The 21,405-nt window shown below is 35.9% G+C and overlaps 1 protein-coding gene and 1 pseudogene across 1 annotated transcript in view; both read left to right on the plus strand.

The window, feature by feature from the left end:
* LOC112615155 (interleukin-1 receptor accessory protein-like 1) overlaps nt 1-21,405 on the plus strand; it is a 743,111-nt gene that overhangs the window by 697,004 nt on the left and 24,702 nt on the right. The gene's annotated exons all lie outside the window — the stretch shown is intronic.
* Nucleotides 5,074-6,194, plus strand: LOC112616494 (annotated as a pseudogene).

Consider the following 21,405-nt stretch of genomic DNA (forward strand, 5'->3'; position numbering starts at 1 on the left):
CATTTTTCTAACGTCTTCTCTCTCATCTACCTCTGAGAATCCACTCTACGTAGGATCGGAAGCGTTACCTAATTCAGTCACTCATTTAGGGACTGTAGTGAGTTTCTCCCCTTTCACCAAATAATGATGTAATTTCAGCTCTATGCCTTTTGAGTGACACTCACAGAAAGAGAAGGATTGTATCTCTACCTCTAAAGTGTCTTGAATTGTGAAAGAGTTTCCCTCCTCTCTTCTCTTCTGCTCTCCTACCTTCCCTTTCCTCCCCTCCCATTCCCTCTCCCCGCAACATGTAAACATTGTGTAGTTCCATGCGTGTCCCTGTTATCTATTTGTGGCTAGTGTTAAGGTGACTTACAGCTTAGGGGTATAACTGTATATGTATTATATTCAAATGAAGACTTGTCAAGACAAATACCGTCTTCCTGACACTGATGCATGCAGTCAACACTGGAACAGAAAGTTGATAGCTGCATTAAAATTTTTGCAAATGGCTGCCATAGAAACCTATGCAAGAGTGACTTTGCGCTGAAATATGACATCTCAGGGATCTGTCTGGTGAATCTTTGACACAGAAAGAGAAATAAATTAGAAAGCAATTTTCCACAGAGCGTTTTAGATCCTTAAAACCTGAGTCTCAAAGAACTTGAACAAAGTAACTATTTAGAAAAAGAAAAGGCATTGGTTCTTGGCATTTTTAAATTCATTGAATAGATTCTCCTTAAATGTTAATAGCATTTTGATGGGAGAATTACTCTAATCAGAGCATTCAGCTCACCTCAGAAATGATTTAAAAATTTTATGTTATGCCTGTTAAATATTAAGCTTCTCATTTTCCATTCCCATATCAAAACTGGCATCACATTTCAGAAGTCAAGGTTTAACAGTCAGCAAATAAACATATTTGCAAAACTGTTAAATGATAATTATTTTTGCATTTGATATGCAATTGTATCGACAGTTTATGTATTGAGGAATATGTATTTTATTCACTGAAGATATGCAAGCAATAAAATTTCACTAACCAGACTCCATGGCAAATGAGTTACCTGAGAATTCCAATTTCAGAGGTTCCTCAAACCACTAGAACTTTCATCTTTTTTTTTTTCAGTCTTTTTTTTTTTTTTATTATACTTTAAGTCTGGGATACATGTGCAGAACATGCAGGTTTGTTACATAGGTATGCACATGTCATGGTGGTTTGCTGCACCCATCCATCCGTCATCTATGTTAGGTATTTCTCCTAACGCTATCTCTCCCCTAGCCCCCCATCCCCCAACAGGTCCTGGTGTGTGATGTTCCCCTCCCTGTGTCCTTGTATTCTCATACTTTACCTCCCACTTATGAGTGAGAACATGCGGTGTTTAGTTTTCTGTTCCTGTGTTAGTTTGCTGTAAACGATAGTTTCCAGTTTCTTCCATGTCCCTGCAAAGAACATGATCTCATCCTTTTTTATGGCTGCGTAGTATTCCATGGTGTATATGTGCCACATTTTCTTTATCAGATCTATCATTGATGGGCATTTGGGCTGGTTCCAAGTCTTTGCTATTGTGTACAGTGCTGCAGTAAACATACATGTGCATGTGTCTTTTTAGTAGAATGATTTATAATTCTTTGGGTATATACCCAGTAGTGGGATTGCTGCGTCAAATGATATTTCTGGTTCTAGATCCTTGAGGAATCACCACACTATCTTCCACAATGGTTGAACTAATTTGCACTCCCACCAACAGTGTAAAGGCCTTCCTATTTCTCCACATCCTCTCCAGCATCTGTTTTTTCCTGACTTTTTAATGATTGCCATTCTAACTGGCGTGAGACGGTATCTCCTTGTGGTTTTGATTTGCATTTCTCTAATGACCAGTGATGATAAGCTTTTTTTTTCATATGTTTGTTGGCTGCATAAATGTCTTCTTTTGAGAAGTGTCTGTTCATATTCTTCACCCAATTTTGATGGGGTTGTTTGTTTTTCTCTTGTAAATTTTTTTAAGTTCTTCGTAGATTCTGGATATTAGCTCTTTGTCAGATGGATAGATTGTAAAATTTTTCTCCCATCCTATATGTTGCTTTTCACTTTGATGATAGTTTATTTTGCTGTGCAGAAACTCTTTAGTTTAATTAGATCCTGTTTGTCAATTTTGGCTTTTGTTGCCATTGCTTTTGGTGTTTTAATCATGAAGTATTTGCCCATGCCTGTGTCCTGAATGGTATTGCCTAGGTTAGGGAACTTTCATCTTTCCTAGATGAATCAAACTTGGTTATCCTCAGATACCAAAATAAAAACACCTTCATACACATTTTAGCCCTCATAGAATTCTTCAAAGTCATACTTTCTGACTTAAAGTATAAAATAATTCAAATATAAATTTTCTTTTCTCTTGATGATTCTGCACCGTAGTACTTTTGGGTGTTATTGTAATCTACTGGTGCTTTTGTGTAGATACAAGATACAAGTCGAGAATCAGACTTATTGTCATCTCTTTCTTTTTTTTTTTTTTTTTTTCCGAAGGTAACCTTGTGCAAGATGCCTTTAGCAATCAATGCCTCAAGAAAAAAAGAGATGATTGCCAAGTGTCTAATTAGCCTTCTGTCAGGTCTCCCCCACCGTAGCAACCTATTTACCAACACGCAAACTTGATGCCCACTAACAGTGGAAAAGTCTTAGGCCTTTAGGGGTCACAGTGATGAGGTACAGGTGACTTTTACCCACTCCAGCCCTGATCGCTGATCTACCTCTCATCACCCTTCTAGTCGTGACTTTGAATTACCACCATGCTGCCCGGACAGCTGATGAGGGCATTTTCATAACAGCCAGTATGGCTGCTCTGAAGGATTTCCATGGAATTTTTTCCCTCTTCTTTCAGTTTCCCTCCCTTTTACTTACTTCTATCTCCTGTTGCCACTACAAATTTTGTGTAAAAAGCTGGTTTATGTATAGATTACCAACCCGTCAGAGAATACTTTTGCTTTTAAGCGGGAAACCAAATAATCATAGTGTACTGGGCACTATTTTTTATGGGTTCTCTCTTCTATGTTGTTAGTTTATTACTTGGATTCATTGGGATGCTTCATTCTTCCCAATAAGGTAAGGTTTCCAGCCCTCCTTTTGTAAGCACAATTGTTTTGAAGTCTAGAGCTGTTCCCAAAGATTGAGAGTTCTGAAAGTTTGGCCTTGGGAAGTGGGTGTGGTGGGGGAGAGTAGTAGGTAAACTGGTGTGTGTATATTTGTACTTATTGTTTGCTCAGCAGTAAACATATACTTACTTAATCTGACAAACTGTTTAATTTTAATGTAAGGTGAAACACAGGAAAAGACTCCTATCCCAAAGATGTGAAAAAATAATTTGTTAGGGGAAACAGGAAAGAGCAACTCTATAACCGATGATATATTCATATCTAATTTGAAGTCATATGTTTTTTGTGGAGCACACAAATTAGCTTTGCAAGTTGGTCAGCTATGCCTAGATATTTACTGTAACATATATATATTTTTAAAGCATATATGGCTGCCTTAAAATTAAAATCTGTACCACAAGGAACATTGGATATTAGAAATTATGAAACAATAGGGCTTATACAAAAGAGTTACATTTATTCATTTACTTACTGTTTTTTATTGGCTACATGTGATTAAAAGAAAAATTTTAATATAATCTTGTTATCTCAAAGACAAATGATTCTGTGCTCATCTGGGCATGGGACATGTGACACAGATATTAAAGACACTATAGAGCCATACTGAAATCACACAGACAGACAAATTTTTAAAAAAATTAAAAATAGGGTCAATAGTGGCAAAAAGTAAGCTTGTTAAAAAACAGAATTGGCCGGCTGTGGTGGCTCATGCTTGTAATCCCAGCACTTTGGGAGGCTGAATCGGGCGGATCATGAGATCAGGAGTTCAAGACCAGCCTGGCCAGCAGTGAAACCCCGTCTCTACTAAAATTACAAAAATTAGCTGGGTGTGGTGGCGGGCACCTATAATCCCAGCTACTCAGGAGGCTGAGGCAGGAGAATTGCTTGAACCCAGAAGGAAGAGGTTGCAGTGAGCCAAGATCGTGCCATTGCACTCCAGCCTGGGTGACAGAGCTAGACTCTGTCTCAAAAATAAATAAATAAATAAATAAATAAAAGTGAAGGCATGCAAAATATCCTCTTTGGAGTCTGATTTAGACATCATGGAAGGATAATTATTTGGTGGTGGGGATGACATGGAGATTAAAAACAGGAGAAGGAAAGCCCTATGCAGTTTGGCATTTTAGACCTTTAGTGGAACATACTAGGGTTCTTGACACTTTCTCTCCAACTTGGGGAGGATACTTTTATATTGTAGATAACGTTGTGGAGAGGTAGAAGAACTATTGTGGAGTCTGAAGAAGTAACAAAGTTCTAGATGTTTCCAATTTGCTCTATGTTAGCAAAAGAAAAAGACAAACACAAATAGGAAGTATTGGCCGTGCGTGGTGGCTCTCACTAGTAATCCCAGCACTTTGGGAGGCTGAAGCAGGCAGGTCCCTTGAGGTCCGTAGTTTGAGACCAGCCTGGCCAACATAGCAAAACCCCCTCCCTACTAAAAATACAAAAAATTAGCTGAGTGTGGTGGCGCACGCCTGTAGTCCCGGCTACTTGGGAGGCTGAGGCACAAGAATCACTTGAACCTGGGAGGCAGAGCCAGAGGCTGCAGTGAACCGAGATCATGCCACTGCACTACAGCCTGGGCAACAGAGTGAGACACCATTTCAAAAACAAGAAAAAAGAAAGTGTTAATACAAGTTATATCACAAACAAGATAATATAAAAAGCTATTGCATGTCAGTAAGAAAAGTGCGGGAACTTTCCAGAACGCTCGATGAGAGGTGGAGGAGCCATAACTGCCTGAGCTGCACACAGCTCCGTGCTCCTTTCCACTCCCTCACACACCGGCCTCAGCCGGCACCAGCAGTAGAAGATGGTGAAAGAAACAACTTACTACGATTTACTACGATGTTTTGGGGGTCAAACCCAATGCTACTCAGAAAGAATTGAAAAAGGCTTATAGGAAACTGGCCTTGAAGTACCATCCTGATAAGAATCCAAATGAAGGAGAGAAGTTCAAAGAGATTTCTCAAGCTTATGAAGTTCTCTCTGATGCAAAGAAAAGGGAATTATATGACAAAGCAGGAGAACTGGCAATTAAAGAGGGTGGAGCAGGTGGTGGTTTTGGCTCCCCCATGGACATCTTTGATATGTGTTTTGGAGGAGGAGAAAGAATGCAGAAAGGAGAGGCAAAAATGTTGTACATAAGCTCTCGGTAACCTTAGAAGACTTATGTAATGGTGCAACAAGAAAACTGGCTCTGGAAAAGAATGTGATTTGTGACAAATGTGAAAGTAGAGAAGGTAAGAAAGGAGCGGTAGAGGGCTGTCCCAATTGCCGAGGTACTGAAATGCAAATAAGAATTCATCAGATAGGACTTTGAATGGTTCAGCAAATTCAGTCTGTGTGCATGGAGTGCCAGGATCATGGGGAGCGGAGCAGTGCTAAAGATAGATGTAAAAGCTGTAACGGAAGGAAGATAGTTCGAGAGAAGAAGATTCTAGAGGTTCATATTGACAAAGTCATGAAAGATGGCCAGAAGATAACTTTCCATGGTGAAGGAGACCAAGAACCAGGACTGGAGCCAGGCGGTATTACCATCGTGTTAGATCAGAAGGACCATGCTGTTTTTAGTGAATGAGGAGAAGACCTTTTCATGTGTATGGACATACAGCTGGTTGAAGCATTGTGTGACTTCCAGAAGCTAATATCCACTCTTGACAACCAAACCATAGTCATCACCTCTCATCCAGGTGAGATTGTCAAGCATGGAGATATCAAGTGTGTACTAAATGAAGGCATGCCAGTTTATCATAGACCAGATGAAAAGGGTCGCCTAATCATCGAATTTAAGGTAAACTTTCCTGAGAATGGCTTTCTGTCTCCTGATAAACTGTTTTTTTCTGGAAAAACTCCTACCCGAGAGGAAGGAAGTGGAAGAGACTGATGGGATGGATGAAGTAGAACTGGTGGACTTTGATGCAAATCAGGAAAGATGGCGCCGATATAATGGAGAAGCATATGAGGATGATGAACGTCATCCCAGAGGTGGTGTTCAGTGTCAGACCTCTTGGCCAGTGAACAACACTCACTGCTGGCATTTATTGTGCAGTAGTGAATAAGTGAAGGACTGTAATCATAATATGCTCACTACTTGCTCTTGTTTTTAATATTCAACTGTAGTAGTGTTTTAAAAAGTTAAATGAAGAATAAACGCAAATATAAAAGCTCTGACTTTGCCCTGTATGTATGATGACTTCAGTGTGCAAGATGAAGTTTATTACGTGTAAAAACTACAAAGAAGTTCCCCTAGCATTTGTAGGCCAAACCTTGTAATTGACTTTAACTATGTACGTGGACAAGCTTAGACTGAAATTCTAGGTATATGTATTGGCTTTAGTGTAGGACCCTTCATTGTTAAGCTACGAAAGTAAAACTCTGTATTTAACTGGCAATGAGGAAAAAAAAAATTGTAGAGAAGTATTCGTCTTTATACTTCTTTGTATTAAATGGGATTCATTGTAATGCCTTTGCATTCATTCTATTGCCTCAACTGTTAGTTGAAGACGGCGTAATATATAATTTATCCTGTAGTATCAGTGGTAAAAATGATACCTTTCTGTGGGAGGGTTTTACCATAATATACTGCTTCTTGAAGGCTTGCACTTCCAGAATTGTGTTTCCTTCTGCTGTGCCATTCATATATATATGTATATATCCATATATATCTTGACTAGTCCTGGTCATTTGCCCTCCTCCTTGTCTGTGTATCATGATAAGCCCGAGTAGTGACTTCAGAGCTGGGTTACGTAGAAAGTAAAGTGAAAACACCTTTAAGTGTAGAAGTAATTTGCATAAATAATATAGGAAGGTGTTCTTTAGGTATGTTACAGGATTACTTTAAACCATTTGACTTACGCTCCAAAGTAATGTTGGTAGTATAGCAAATTATGATGAATAGCTTTAATTGTATGTTTAAAAGTCTCATATGTTCACATGCTTCAATTGGTATCAGAATTTAAGCAATTCTTGAAAAAAAAATAAGAAAAGTTCAACTCAATGCAAAAACGCCTATATGATATGAATAGACAGCTCATAGGAAAGGAAATTCAATTGACTTTGAAATATATGAAAATATATTCAACCTCATTGGTAACAAAATAAACATAAATTAACATTAAATATTTTACTCATCGGATTAACAAAGTTAAAAAATGTTGTAGAGAATTAGGTGTTCGTACACCGCTGATGGGAATTTAATTGTTAGAGTCTAAATTCAGGTACGTCAGCAATACCTATCAAGAACAAAATGATGTATACTCTTTTGGCAATTCTCAAATTTATCTTGCAAACGTACTCATTCATGCCATCTCATACTCATTCATACACATTCATGTCATTGTGTGTCTGTGTGTATGCAGCCATTGTGTTCTAAATTGCATGAGATTGGAAATATACATCAATGGAGGACTAGTCAAGAAAGTTACAGGTCATTCACAGAAGAAAGAGACTATTCTATGTCTATTAGTATGAAAAGAACTTAAAAAGGTATCATTAAATGAAATAGTAGAGGATTCGAAACAACGGGTATAGTATGTTATTTCTTGGAGCAAAGAATACACATATTGTGATAATGGAATATCTCTGGCCTGTTTATCCTTGGGTTAGGCTAAGGGATTGTCTCTAGGGAGGGGAACTCCCTAGAGTCTGCTGGGGAAATTGCATTGGGTCAAAAATTTTAGTTTTCAATTTACACAGTTTTATAGCTTTTACATTTTATATCTTATGGCCAACTCACAGGAATACTTAAAACTAAAGGGATTCGAGGAAATTATGAATTCTAATAATTTATTTTGTCTGTGACTATTACTGTGTATTGAGCTAGAATTATTTTTGTTGTGTTAAGAATCTGGTAATAGTGAACATGAATCATGAGAGAAAAAATTTTCACAGATATTTTGAGATCTAACTGAGATCATTTGATAGTGTTTCCCTGATTAATATTCTTAAATGATTATGGAGTGGGTGTTGTGACGTAGAAATGCAATAACCCATTACCGTATCTCGTTTACACCCCATTAACACTGACGGCACTCTATGTTACTTTATTTTCAATTTTTTTTCCTTCAGAGTCTCAGTTATTTAACCATTTTCCAATTAGTAAGTGATATATGAATCTGACTCACATTCTGTATTCAGAATAATGAAGATCGAAATATGTATTTCTTATTGCAATTATAGATTACAGTAGTGAAAAATGGACTTCAGAGTATGAAAAAGTGGAGAGCAAGTCAAAATCTTATATGAATATGAGAGAACATTTTAGTTATAATTAGAAAGCCCCAGTGGCCTAATTTTCCTCATTAATGCTGGGGGATATTTTTGAAAAGTATGTAGAAGTTAAGGTACCAATTGCCAAAACAGTGAAATAAAGAAACAGTGTAAGAAAGAAAGATAAATGAAATTCCCATGTATTACGCAATTTACATCAAAGTATTTTTCTAATTGGTATTGTAAAATGTTATATAGGAAACTTTACACATCATCTTATATATCTCTTTACTTGAAGTGTTAAAGTGATTTCCCACATAATAATTCAGAAAATTACGTATAACCTGACAAAACTTAGACCTGTAGACTCTAGTTGTATGTAGAAACTGCCAATAACTGCTAATTCATTCTCTTAAATGTACCCCAATCTATATCTTGTTTACTGGGAATAGCACCTTCTTCTCTTTCTTTGGACTTTATTTCACTGGAAAAATAAGTCCTAAAAGGAATAACAAAGAAAACTACAATTGAGAAATAGAAACAACAACAACAAAAAGTTTAGCTAAATAATTAAAGATATTTGATGAGCATCCTGGGGATATCAAAGTTAATGAATTTGAGTGAGTAGGATGGGCATTCATCTCTGATTCCCACCTTTCAGAAGAATGAAGAAAGCATTAAACCGTGAAACTATGGCTTGTGAAGAGTTCCGAGGGCCAGTTTACTGAATACTGAGAACGCCAGTTTTTTAAGGCTTCTCATTACCTTTTAGCATTTGGAACCCAAAGTAGAGAATGATTGCTTCTGAAATAACGAGAGGTCATTTCCTCTTCCTTCAGATATCTTCGCAAGTGTTCTTTCATTCCTTATGCTGCATGATATGTAAGATAAGATTTATTTTTCATCATTGTATCATTAAAAATAAGAAGCTTTCTGCAAGGTAAAAGAAGAGTATTCAGATAAAAACAGGAGTTTACTTTGATACTTCCATGTAAACTCCTGTTTGTATCAGCAGTGGTATCTTGGCTGTTGTCCAGCGGTTTAATTGGCTCTTGTTTGCCTAATCTCCTATAACATATAATGTTATTACAGAATCGTAGGACTCCAAAATTTCCCATCAGACAAAACAAGCCTTTTAATGAGAATCACTTTGTTTTACCTGGCATTTGGCTTGGTTTGAGCCACCTCAATCCCATCTCACTTGTGAGCAATGCATTATTTTTCCTAATAACCATGCTAATTCTAAGCCAGGAAACATTTTTTTGGATCATTTCTTTTCTGGAATGATTCAAAGTTCAGGAAAGTAAAATTGGGAAGGAATTTAAATTAAGCTGAGATGGGAAGAAGACATAATTAAATTGGACTTTATTACCTCTGTTTTGCAACTAGGTTGATGTTAATTGGTATCTCGAAAGACAGAGCACTATAACATTTGCTGTTTTTGAATTTACATTAATTTATTCTTCAATAATACGTCAGCGTATGTAATTTGTCTAAATTCTGTATCTTTTATTTATCCATTTAGTAGTTCTTACATTCAGCCAATATTTGGTGAGTGTATGTTGTGTTTAAGGCACTGTTCTAGGCACTGTTAATAGAGTAAAGCAAAACAAACCAACAAACTCAAAATAAAGTCCTAACTGTAATGGAGCTTATCGTTCAGGTAGTGAAAACTGTTTTAAGAAAAATAATATATGGGAATAACAGTAGACTTTGTATACAAGGGTAGGTCAGTTATATTTATATACCCATACACACAAATACATGTATGTATTCACATCCATATATATCTACATAGATATAGATTATAATGTTATAGGATGTCAAAAAGAATCTTTTTGATAGGCTGACTTTTGAGAGAATTAAAAGGAAGAGAAGGGGCAAGACATGTAGCCATATGGACAAAAGGAAATGACAGGCAGCACACAGGAAGTTGCAAAAGCCTGAAGTGAAAGCATGTTTTGTGTTTAAGGGGCAACAAAGAGTGATGTGAGCTGAGGGAATATGCTAGAAGAGGAGATGAGAGAGACAAGGTGGGAGTGGAAAAAGTTCAGTAGGACTTCAGTGACAAATATTTAGGAATGGATTTTGTTAAAAAACATGTATACATTATCGTGGTTAAAGATGGAAGCAAATATAGTGTAGAGAAACCTAATATGTTTCTGTGGTTGATCACTAGATTTCTCTATCAGTTTCCTACTAGCCAGGGCATAAAGGGTAATAAAGATGTTGTATGTCTGGTTAAATACACCTTTTTTTTTTTTTTTTTTGAGACAGAGTCTCGCTTAGTCGCCCAGGCTGGAGTGCAGTGGCGTGACCTCGGCTCACTGCAAGCTCCGCCTCCCGGGTTCATGCCATTCTCCTGCCTCAGCCTCCCGAGTAGCTGGGACTACAGGCGCCCGCCGCCTCGCCCGGCTAATTTTTTGCATTTTTAGTAGAGACGGGGTTTCACCGTGTTAGCCAGGATGGTCTCGATCTCCTGACCTCGTGATCCGCCCGCCTCGGCCTCCCAAAGTGCTGGGATTACAGGCGTGAGCCACCGCGCCCGGCCAAATACACTTTTTAAAGCAAGCAAGTATACCAATTACTTAGGGAAATTGAAACAAAATTACAAAACTATCGTTGCTCTTGCTTGTCTTCTTTGTTAGCCACACAAATGCGTCCTCTTTAATTTGTTGTTGTTTTGGTTCTTCAGTTTTTATTAAATAAATTTCCACACTTGAGACACTGTGTAATTTCATCTAGTTTTATACAAGGTTGTAGATGATACAATCTTATGTCATTTTTAAATTGTCCACTGCGATACTGAAATTTTCATCACTTGCCTTCAAATATGAGTATGTTTTTATTTCAATCCCAAGATTCAAGTATACAAATCCAGTGTTTTTTAATGGAAAGAACATATTAAAGTCTTCATATACCAAGAGAAAGATTACTTCTCTTAGAATACTGATTGTCTCTTACAACCACTCTCTTATAAGTAATTTTATAAACTCTTACATTGGGACTATTGTAGTTTCTTATTGATCGGGTAAATGTTTTCTCATGTCTATAACAATTCGAGGTAAAATACACTACAATCCCCAGAAATAAACTATATTTTCTAGTACTAAAATCATTATTCTAGTAATTTTTAAAAATAATGTTTGTTATTGTCCATTATCTGAGAGATACCTCTCATTCCCGCTCTCCAAAATGACAAGAAAATGAAATAACATGTCTAACATTATTGTTACCTAATGTTTATAAAAATAGATAAACCCAAGAAACATATTGAAAAGTGTTAATTGTATGAAAAGTTGGATAAGAGAAAAATATCCCTTATAATGAAAATCAGTCATGCTAGATGATAAAGTGGTGAGATTTAAACAATTTTCTGGGCATTGTATTCTCAAATGGATAATGATTTAAGCAAATAGATTAAAAATAGTATAAAGTAATGCAATAGTAAAATAAGCATGTTGAGTAGGAATAGTTAAGTTTTAGATAACAAAAGGCAGAAGACAAATTAAATCAAAATAATGTAGAGGCAAGACAATGAAAGCTAAGTAGTCTATGGAAAATTGTTAGGAGGCCTGAATTAATTAATGATGATAATAGTAATAACTAACGTATATATGTAGTGACAGGAATCGATCAAAGTGTTTTACACAAACTCCTCATTTAATTGGCACCACAACTCCTTTAGGTTGGTATTATTATCATTTCCATTTTATATATGATGAAACTGAGAGCACCTAGAGGGTTAACCGGTTCCTACTACTCAAAGGCTTTGGGATATAAAGTGTTCAGTGATTAATGTGTTTGATAAAGTTGACGATTTGGGGTGCATCATTTTATATCAACAGTAGTAGCTGGACCTGTCAGGAGACCAGGGAAGAGATTATTAGAAAACCCTTGAAAGAAAGTAGGACCTTTATCAGGAACTGAACGTGGAACTATAGATTTAGGTGGTGTAAATGTCTTAGGGGACCTGAAAAATGGCAGGAATTTAGGTGAAAGATGAATAGGTGAGTAGCACCAGTTGAATGTATAGTATCAATGAAAGTCACATTTAAAGATATTTAGCCATAAAGCAAATGGACTTGTTATTTAGTGAGACTTAAAAGGTAAATCAGTAAGTTGAGAAAATCTCATCTACAATGGGAAAATATAATTGAGCTTAGATTGGATATAAAAGGGCAGAAGTGGAGAGCTAGATCTATGTGTATTTATCCAGGATTTGTTATGAGCACAGAGAAAATGTAGGAAAAGAAATTCAACAACTGAAATAGCAAAAATTTAAATGAATCTAAACAAAGAAAGCTGCTTATATTAGATATGTTTTCTGGAGAAAGATATAGGTGTCCTGTCTTAGTAAAATAGGAAGTAGAAAAAATGCCACCATCTTTCAAAATTTAATATTTTCTTGCTACAATTTATGTTTATGATTTATAGTTATGGATATGATACTCTATTAAGAGGCATCTTATATGAAACAATTATCATATCCATTGCAAAACAGAATACATATAAATATTTCTGTGCATATGTGTAGATGGGTTTGTGTGTATGTGAGAGGGAATAAAGAGGTGGAGGGAGAGAGAGAGAGAGAGACAGAGGCAGCAATTTCTAAGTATTTTTAAACATGGAGGGTTATAAGATTTTATTCATGGAGAAAAAGTCATGTTGCAGTTCAAGCTGTATGCATTCATACAGTGGACTACTACTATGATGAAACTGGAGAACAAGTCAAAACACTTGAGTGGAAGCAGAATAATCATACACAAGACAGATGAGATATTCCAAAGTCACCTTGAAATGAATATAAAATTGTTGTTGGCAGTTTGACAGTGACAGGAGTCAAGAAATGATGCTGCTGTGAAACCACAAAAGATGCAATTGATATTTTAATCTCAAATACCATGTCTGAGGAGAAAGCCTGAAACTAGGAATTGTTTGTAAAAGTGCATCTGTTGATAGATTTCTGATTTTGCTGCTGCTTTTCATTTTTATCCTCTTATGGAGAATAATAATAAAAGTAGTCATATTTTTAGTTTATATTGCTCTTTAATTTTTTCTTAAAATGAATTTGAAGTTTTTAGAGGCAAGAACATAATACGCTCTGAAATTGTGTCATTAGATTAAAAAAAATTATTGGAGATGTTTTTCTTGTTAGACCACTGCTTTTCTTAAGATGTGAAGTTGACCTTTTGAGTTTTTAGTAACTATGGTATTTGTGTGTGTGTGTGTGTGTGTGTGTGTGTGTGTGAAATATTCATTATATTTGTTCTTCTAAAACTATTTTCTTCAGTTCTAGGTTTCCTAGTTTGGAGCAGAATTCTATATTTTTCTTGTTTTATAACCTAGGAAGGGCATAACATTATTTTGAATATTTTTTCCCTCTTCTCCCTGACCCATGTAATCACCTAGCTGAATCAGGCCTCCCCAGAAACTGATTCTTGGTCGTTGAAGTATCTCATATGACCCCCATCCCACTTATTCCAATATTAACCCTATCAAATTCTCAAATAAACTCTTACTTATTTTCGTGGCCTCTAATCTCCTTAATTTTTAAATTTGAGATTCAGAGTGTACATGTACAGCTTTGTTACATGGGTATATCGCATGATACTGAAGTTTGGGCTTCTAATGATCCTGCTGCCCAAGTACTGAACATAGTACACAAATAGGTAGCTTTCTAACTTTTGCTTCCCTCCTGTCTTTCCCCCTTTTGGAATTCTCAGTGTTTATTGTTCCCCTCTTTGTGTTCATGTGTACCCAGTGCTTAGCTCCCACTTATCAGTGAGAACATGTGGTAATTGGTTTTCTCTTCCTGCATTAATTCACTAGGATGATGGCCCCCAACTGCATCCTGGTTGCTGCAAAGGACATGATTTTTTTAGTTTTTTGTGTGTGTGTGTTTTTTTTTTTTTTTTTTTTTGTGGTGATGTAGTATTCCATGGTGTATATGTACCACATTTTCTTTATCCAGTCCACTGTTGATGGGCACCTGGGCTGATTCCATGTCTGCTATCATGAACAGTGCTGCAATAAACATATGAGTGTAGGTGTATTTTTACTAGAATAATTTATATTCCTTTGGGTATATAACCAGCAATGGGATTGCTGGGTTGAATAGTAGTTTTGTTTTTGGTTAATTGAGGTATCTCCAAACTGTTTTCACATTAGTTTTCACATCACTGTTTTCACACTAATTTCCATTCCCAACAACAGTGTATAAGCATTCCCTTTTCTCTGCAACCTCGCCAACATTTGTTATGTTTTGACTTTTTAAAAATAGACATTCTGACTGACGTGAGATGGTATCTCGTTGTAGTTTTGATTTGCATCCCTCTGATGATCTAATCTCCTTTAAAAACTTCCTGCATCTTCCTGAAAATATATATATTGGTTGATTAATTAATTAGTTTATTTTTCCCTTCCTCTTTTCACAAAGGATTGCTGGCTGCTTATACTAAAACCACATATGATTAAATAATGACAATTTCAAGGACACAAAGGATGTAAATTAATCATATGAAAGGGACAACAATGTTACTGTGACTATTTTTCTTACTATCATTTGAGCTTCCTAGCAGGGAATATAAAAGGCAAGACACAGTCTGCAATGAAGGACTCAACATAAGATAGAAAGATAATTTCAATTGCTGATTTTGTTAAATTTTATCCAGTCGTTTTATTCTAATGCCTCTGTTTTTTCAACTATACAGTGAGGATCATGCCTACCTTGTAGAGCTAGTATAAGTAGTCTGATAGTTCTGTCACACATATTTCAGTGTGCTCTTCACATTTATCCACGGGTAGCTTCCTAGATCATGGTCAGTTTCACAGGATCTTATCTATATAAATGATGATGATGATGGTGATGATAATTGCGGTGATTACACTTAACACTTATTGGTAACTTGTCAATGGGAAGTATGGTAAATATTTTCTTGGCTTACCTCATTGAATCCTGAAAACAGCTCTATACAGTGGGTACTTTTAAAATTCTCATTTTACATTGAGGAAACCATAGGGTGAGTGACATGATGTCCACACATGTAATTTGAATCTGCTATATGTTTATATATGGTATGTTTGAATTCATAATGATAATTATGGGAGAATTACCCTGTTTTCTTACCTCCTCTCACTACTGCAACTTATTAATTGAATAAAATATGAAAGTAATAAATTCAGAAGAGACAGTTATATTTTTCAATGCTCATTATTTCAGTAAAATATAAACAGCTCACAGAAATATTTGAAAAATAGTGAGCCAAACACATTCATTTCATTTTTCCTTGTTCTTCTTTTAGAATAACAAGCTTAGTATGTCTCTGAAACTTTTTGCAATCTATCCGGTTATAATGTTAGCACCAGTGTATCCGTAAGTAATTTTTTTTGCAATGTTTGCTCTGATGCACTACATCATTTGAGTGCATAGGCAGATATTAGCACCAATAAAAATATTAAGTTAAACTGATTTCAGTTCAAGAACCTGTACATTGAAGTTGTTGCATTTCTGTGTTTACATCTCTCTGTTCTGTACAAAAGCAGCATCTTAAACCATGTAGATAAATAATAGTGACATTTTATCTACCTTTCTAAAGTTGAATTCTAGAAGGTAGGAAACATCCTTTCATGCTTACATTACCATGACAAACTGAAAGAGATAAATCCCCAATGGATGGGACGAGATGTGGGAGTTAGGGGATTAATGCTTTGATGCTTCTTCCAATTTATTTCTCCTATTATATGTGTTAAAAATATATACCATATGTCATGCAGCATGTTTTAATCCCATCAAAATGTCTCACACAATTCCTTAGGGGATATGCTTTTTGCTGCCAAGTTTTCACTGCTAGAATGCTGACTTACTATTCCTTTGCAGAGAGCTTCATGGTTTATTTTATGATAACATGTTGTTATAACTTCTCTGGCTGTAATTTTTATAAGGAGAATTAGTCCTGGGAGAATTTATTTTGAGAGTCATATGCTTAATGGTGACAGAAAAGGAGAGAAATATTTCCAAAAAGAAATGTATCCTTCAGTTGTTTTAATAGAACAGAAATTCCTTTGACAACATTTGTGAAAGCCTTTATTATACCCAGCATTTAAATTCAGTCCTTGAACTGGGGTTTTCCCAGATCATTTGAAGGTCAATTTTGGAATAGTTCTTGTGTCCTATGACACTTTTCAATGATAGCACTTTACAAAGGGAAACAAATTTAAGGCAAAAGGTCTCTTTTAGCAATACTAAGTATACATGACTTATAGCAGATGACAAAAAAAAGCTGCATGTAATTGTCCTAGGGAGAAGTTTCTTTGTGCCACGTTGTTGCTTTAAAAAAAAAAAAAAATGCAAGAAACAAAATTTCACATGTACCCCATAAATAGATACAAATATAACGTATCAAACAATTTACAAAATAGTGTATAACAAGGTGAGCGATTAGGTAAAGAGGACAACTTGAACTAGTTTTCACTTCACAAAAAAACAAGGTTAAAACTTTACACCAGGAATTAAGAACATGTTACGTTCAGGTTCCTCTGTGTGATGTTTTAGTTTGAAATCTCAATATCCATAAAGTTACCATTTGTTTTATACAACATTGTTCAGCTAAGTCACATAGGCTAGTACCCACTCTGGCCCCCAGGTATTTGATTTTCACCAATCAGGGATTACTGCAAGATTTACTTAAGTACTGAAATATAATAAAACCAAAGTTATGAGTTGTTTCTTGTTTTTTCGTTTTTTTTAGAAATTAAGTTGCTCCTAAATGTATGCACCCTGTTTCCAATCAAGCCTTCTAAGTATAATAACATTCCCCCACAGAGACTCTATTAGCATTTATGGGCTATATTAAGTAGAAATAATACACACACACGAGCACAATTCCAGAGATGCCCTTTGGGTTTTGCTTTACTTATTGGAAGATATAGCCTAAATAGATGTCAGGTGTGCAAATAGAATATATTTTTTTGTTCCATAAAATCTGCTGATCATGGTACAAATGCTGTCTTTTAAGCCCTTTAATGGGACTTAATAAATACAGGGATGCAAACTGAGGAGTTACTTGACATCGTAACATCATTGGCAGTATATTGATGGTAAATACGAAATAATTTGTTTCTCCCCTCCCCAACTCTAACCTCATAAGTTTCACACATATCAGACCTTAGCTTCTCTTTGTCAGACTCAAATTGGATTTCCTTTTCTATCATCTCTAGACTCAGACTTCTATGACCCTAATTTGGCAGCTCTTCAAGGGGTTTATGGTGTAAGCCTTTTCTATTTCTAACAAAAAACACAGCTCAAATCCTCTTCACATTAGTCAATACTGTTTGAAGTTTCATTTTCCAAAAGACACCATACTTTCTTAACTCAATTTTTAGAATTATTTTTACTTTTCTATACTGAATAGCTAGTAAGTTTTAATTTTGAGTGAAAAGAAATTGGTTTGAATAAAAATTATGCATTAAAATTCTCCATAACTGGACTTCATAGTCAAATATAGGACAAAAATAATATAAACTATTTTATATACTATTAAATAAATGGGGCGTTTCTTTAAGCCACTGTTATTTATAATTTAGGTTCTACTTCTACATTTAGGTATTTAGTATATACTCCTGTTGGACAGATTTTAACGGAGTTCAAATTTCTTCAGTGGTGTTCTCTTTAGCTTAAAGAACTGTGTGTCACAAAAATCTGAAAAAAATATATAAGATTAATTATGATTTTTAAATTTAATTGATGCTGGATAAATATAATTAGAAACAAAATTTCAAAATTGTATTACTACTAGAAATTCTCATCTGATCTATATATGAAAATATAGTCAAATATTTAAGGTTGCCTATATTACAGAAGGAAATGGTAAACTGAGGTTGCAGCTTCTTATGACATATAACCTACACATGGTATCATGGGTCATTTTGCTTGTTTCATTTCCCATTAGAGGAATTTTAATGAAGGAGGCCAGTAAAACATTGATTAATAAGTGTTGACGTGAAATACACTTACTGGGACATATAAAGGTGGCAGGCTTACGTAGACTACCCCCTACCATTATTATATTTTTTAATTCTGTGAGTATGGAACTCCAGAAGAGTGGAAACCATGGCCTTTATCTTTTTCCCATGACAGTTACTTATCCAGCATTTTCTTCAATAATTCTACAAGATGTAACTCTTGAGACATAAATCCTATTAGTTTGGTAGACAGTTATTATAGCAGTGATTTTCCTTATTTTTCACCCCTTTGTCCCAGTTCATTCTTATTAAGATTTAAATGTTGTGGATAATTTATTTTAGCAAATGTTATAGAAGACAGAGAAATTAAAAGCAAATGGCTAAAGCTGACATAAGGTGTCAAGAGCTAACTGAGGATAAAACTCTAGTCGTGCAGACTTTAGTCACTGTATTAGTCTGTTCTCATGGTGCAAAGACATACCCAAGACAGGGTAATTTATAAAGGAAAGAAGTTTAACGGACTCACAGTTCCACATGGCTAGGGAGGCCTCCCAATCATAGCAGAAGGCGAATGTGGAGCAAAGTCATATCTTATATGGCGGCACACAAAACAGCTTGTGCTGGGGAACGCCCATTTATAAAACCATCAGATCTCCTGAGACTTATTCACTACCATGAAAACAGTATGAGGGAAACCACCCCCACGATTCAGTTATTTCCACCTGGCCCCTCCCTTGACGTGGGGATTGTTACAATTCAAGGTAAGATTTGAGTGGGGACACAGCCAAACCACACCAATTGCCTAGGTAAGAGGAAGTCAAATGGCTGGTGTTCCCTCAAAAGTGAGTGTGCTGCAAGAGGATATGTGTGATACATGTATGTGTGCATAAGCATAATCACAAGATTAATGGATTTTAATAAAAGATGAAAAAATAGTACGCAGAATACTCTATCACCCCAGTTTGCTTGATTGATCAGTTGGCTTTCAGTGTCATAACTTTCATTCTCATCCCACTTATATAGTTAATTTTTATATTTGTAATAAAATGTATAGACAGTAAAAATAATATAGTAAATATATTATATATAATAAATATAATATAATGAACTGAATAAATAAAATAATCTTTTTATTTTCTTGCTTTTATAGATATTATCTCCAAGAAAATCATAGGGGAAAACTTTAAACTGTTACTGTTAGTCAGTCCCTTAATCAGAAAAGTACCCTAAACTTTTTTTCCAACTTGAAGTCAACTTTCCTAGGTGTGATTTTAATGGCTGCAACACATGTCACTGCATGATTCTCCACTGTTGCCTTTCAGATTGCTGTGATTTGTTTTTAAACTACAACCATGTACATGCAGATAACACCTTCAATGTTATCTGATAAATGAGATAAATTGTAGGCAAAAGAATAAATAACCCTTGAAGGGTTATAAAGAGCTTAAAGCTCTTCATAAATGTTTTTAATTTAAGTTTCCAAGAGACTTGGAATCAATTCCATGCCCTCGGCTAAATTCTTAATCTTCCTTGGAGACATGTTCTTCCTCCAGACCTCCTCAATTTAGTAAGTGGTACCCATACCCACCCTCTTGCTCAACTCAAAAACCTGGCTGCCTCTTTCTCCCTCTCCCTTACCCCTGGTTTTTGCCATTCTACGCTATCATTATATTTCGTTCCTTCTACTTCCTTGCAGTGATTTCTATCACATTTAGAATAAAATCTACCTTTTAAAAAAATATATAATCTGCATGCTGCCCACCCCTCTAAGAGATCAGTAACTCCCAGGCAGACAGAGCAGACAAACTCTCCTGTACATGCTGTTCATCTGTTTGCAATGTTCTTCTCGCACTTTCCGTGTCTGGTTTCTTTTTGTTCTTCAGGGGTCAATTTTAATGTTCCATTTACGAGGCCTTCTTGGACGACCTCAATCTGAAGTGGCTATCCTTCACTTGCATCATACCTTTCCTTTCTTTGGTGCCTTTTTTTGCAATGTATAATATTATTTAATATGTTTGTTGGCTTACTTGTTTAAATATCTCTCTTTACAACTAGATACACCCATGAAGGTTTCTACCATGTCTCTTTTGTTTACCAGCATATATGCCATGCTAATCATGTTGCCCGACATATTGGGTTATAGTCGATTGGATTGCTTGGGTTTTTGTCCTGGCTCTGAAATGTATTAACTGCTCTCCTTGGGTACAAATGTAAGACAAGCATAATGATAATACCTACTATATAGGGTTTTTTGTTTTTTTTTTTTAATTTATTTATTATTATTATACTTTAAGTTGTAGGGTACATGTGCATAACGTGCAGGTTTGTTACATATGTATACTTGTGCCATGTTGGTCTGCTGCACCCATCAACTCGTCATTTACATCAGGTATAACTCCCAATGCAATCCCTCCCCCCTCCCCCCTCCCCATGATAGGCCCCGGTGTGTGATGTTCCCCTTCCTGAGTCCAAGTGATCTCATTGTTCAGTTCCCACCTATGAGTGAGAACATGCGGTGTTTGGTTTTCTGTTCTTGTGATAGTTTGCTAAGAATGATGGTTTCCAGCTGCAACCATGTCCCTACAAAGGACGCAAACTCATCCTTTTTTATGGCTGCATAGTATTCCATGGTGTATATGTGCCACATTTTCTTAATCCAGTCTGTCACTGATGGACATTTGGGTTGATTCCAAGTCTTTGCTATTGTGAATAGTGCTGCAATAAACATACGTGTGCATGTGTCTTTATAGCAGCATAATCTATAATCCTTTGGGTATATCCCCAGTAATGGGATGGCTGGGTCATATGGTGCATCTAGTTCTAGATCCTTGAGGAATCGCCATACTGTTTTCCATAATGGTTGAACTAGTTTACAATCCCACCAACAGTGTAAAAGTGTTCCTATTTCTCCACATCCTCTCCAGCACCTGTTGTTTCCTGACTTTTGAATGATCGCCATTCTAACTGGTGTGAGATGGTATCTCATTGTGGTTTTGATTTGCATTTCTCTGATGGCCAGTGATGATGAGCATTTTTTCATGTGTCTGTTGGCTGTATGAATGTCTTCTTTTGAGAAATGTCTGTTCATATCCTTTGCCC

Source organism: Theropithecus gelada, chromosome X, assembly GCF_003255815.1.
Source record: "Theropithecus gelada isolate Dixy chromosome X, Tgel_1.0, whole genome shotgun sequence".
Lineage (NCBI taxonomy): Eukaryota > Metazoa > Chordata > Mammalia > Primates > Cercopithecidae > Theropithecus > Theropithecus gelada.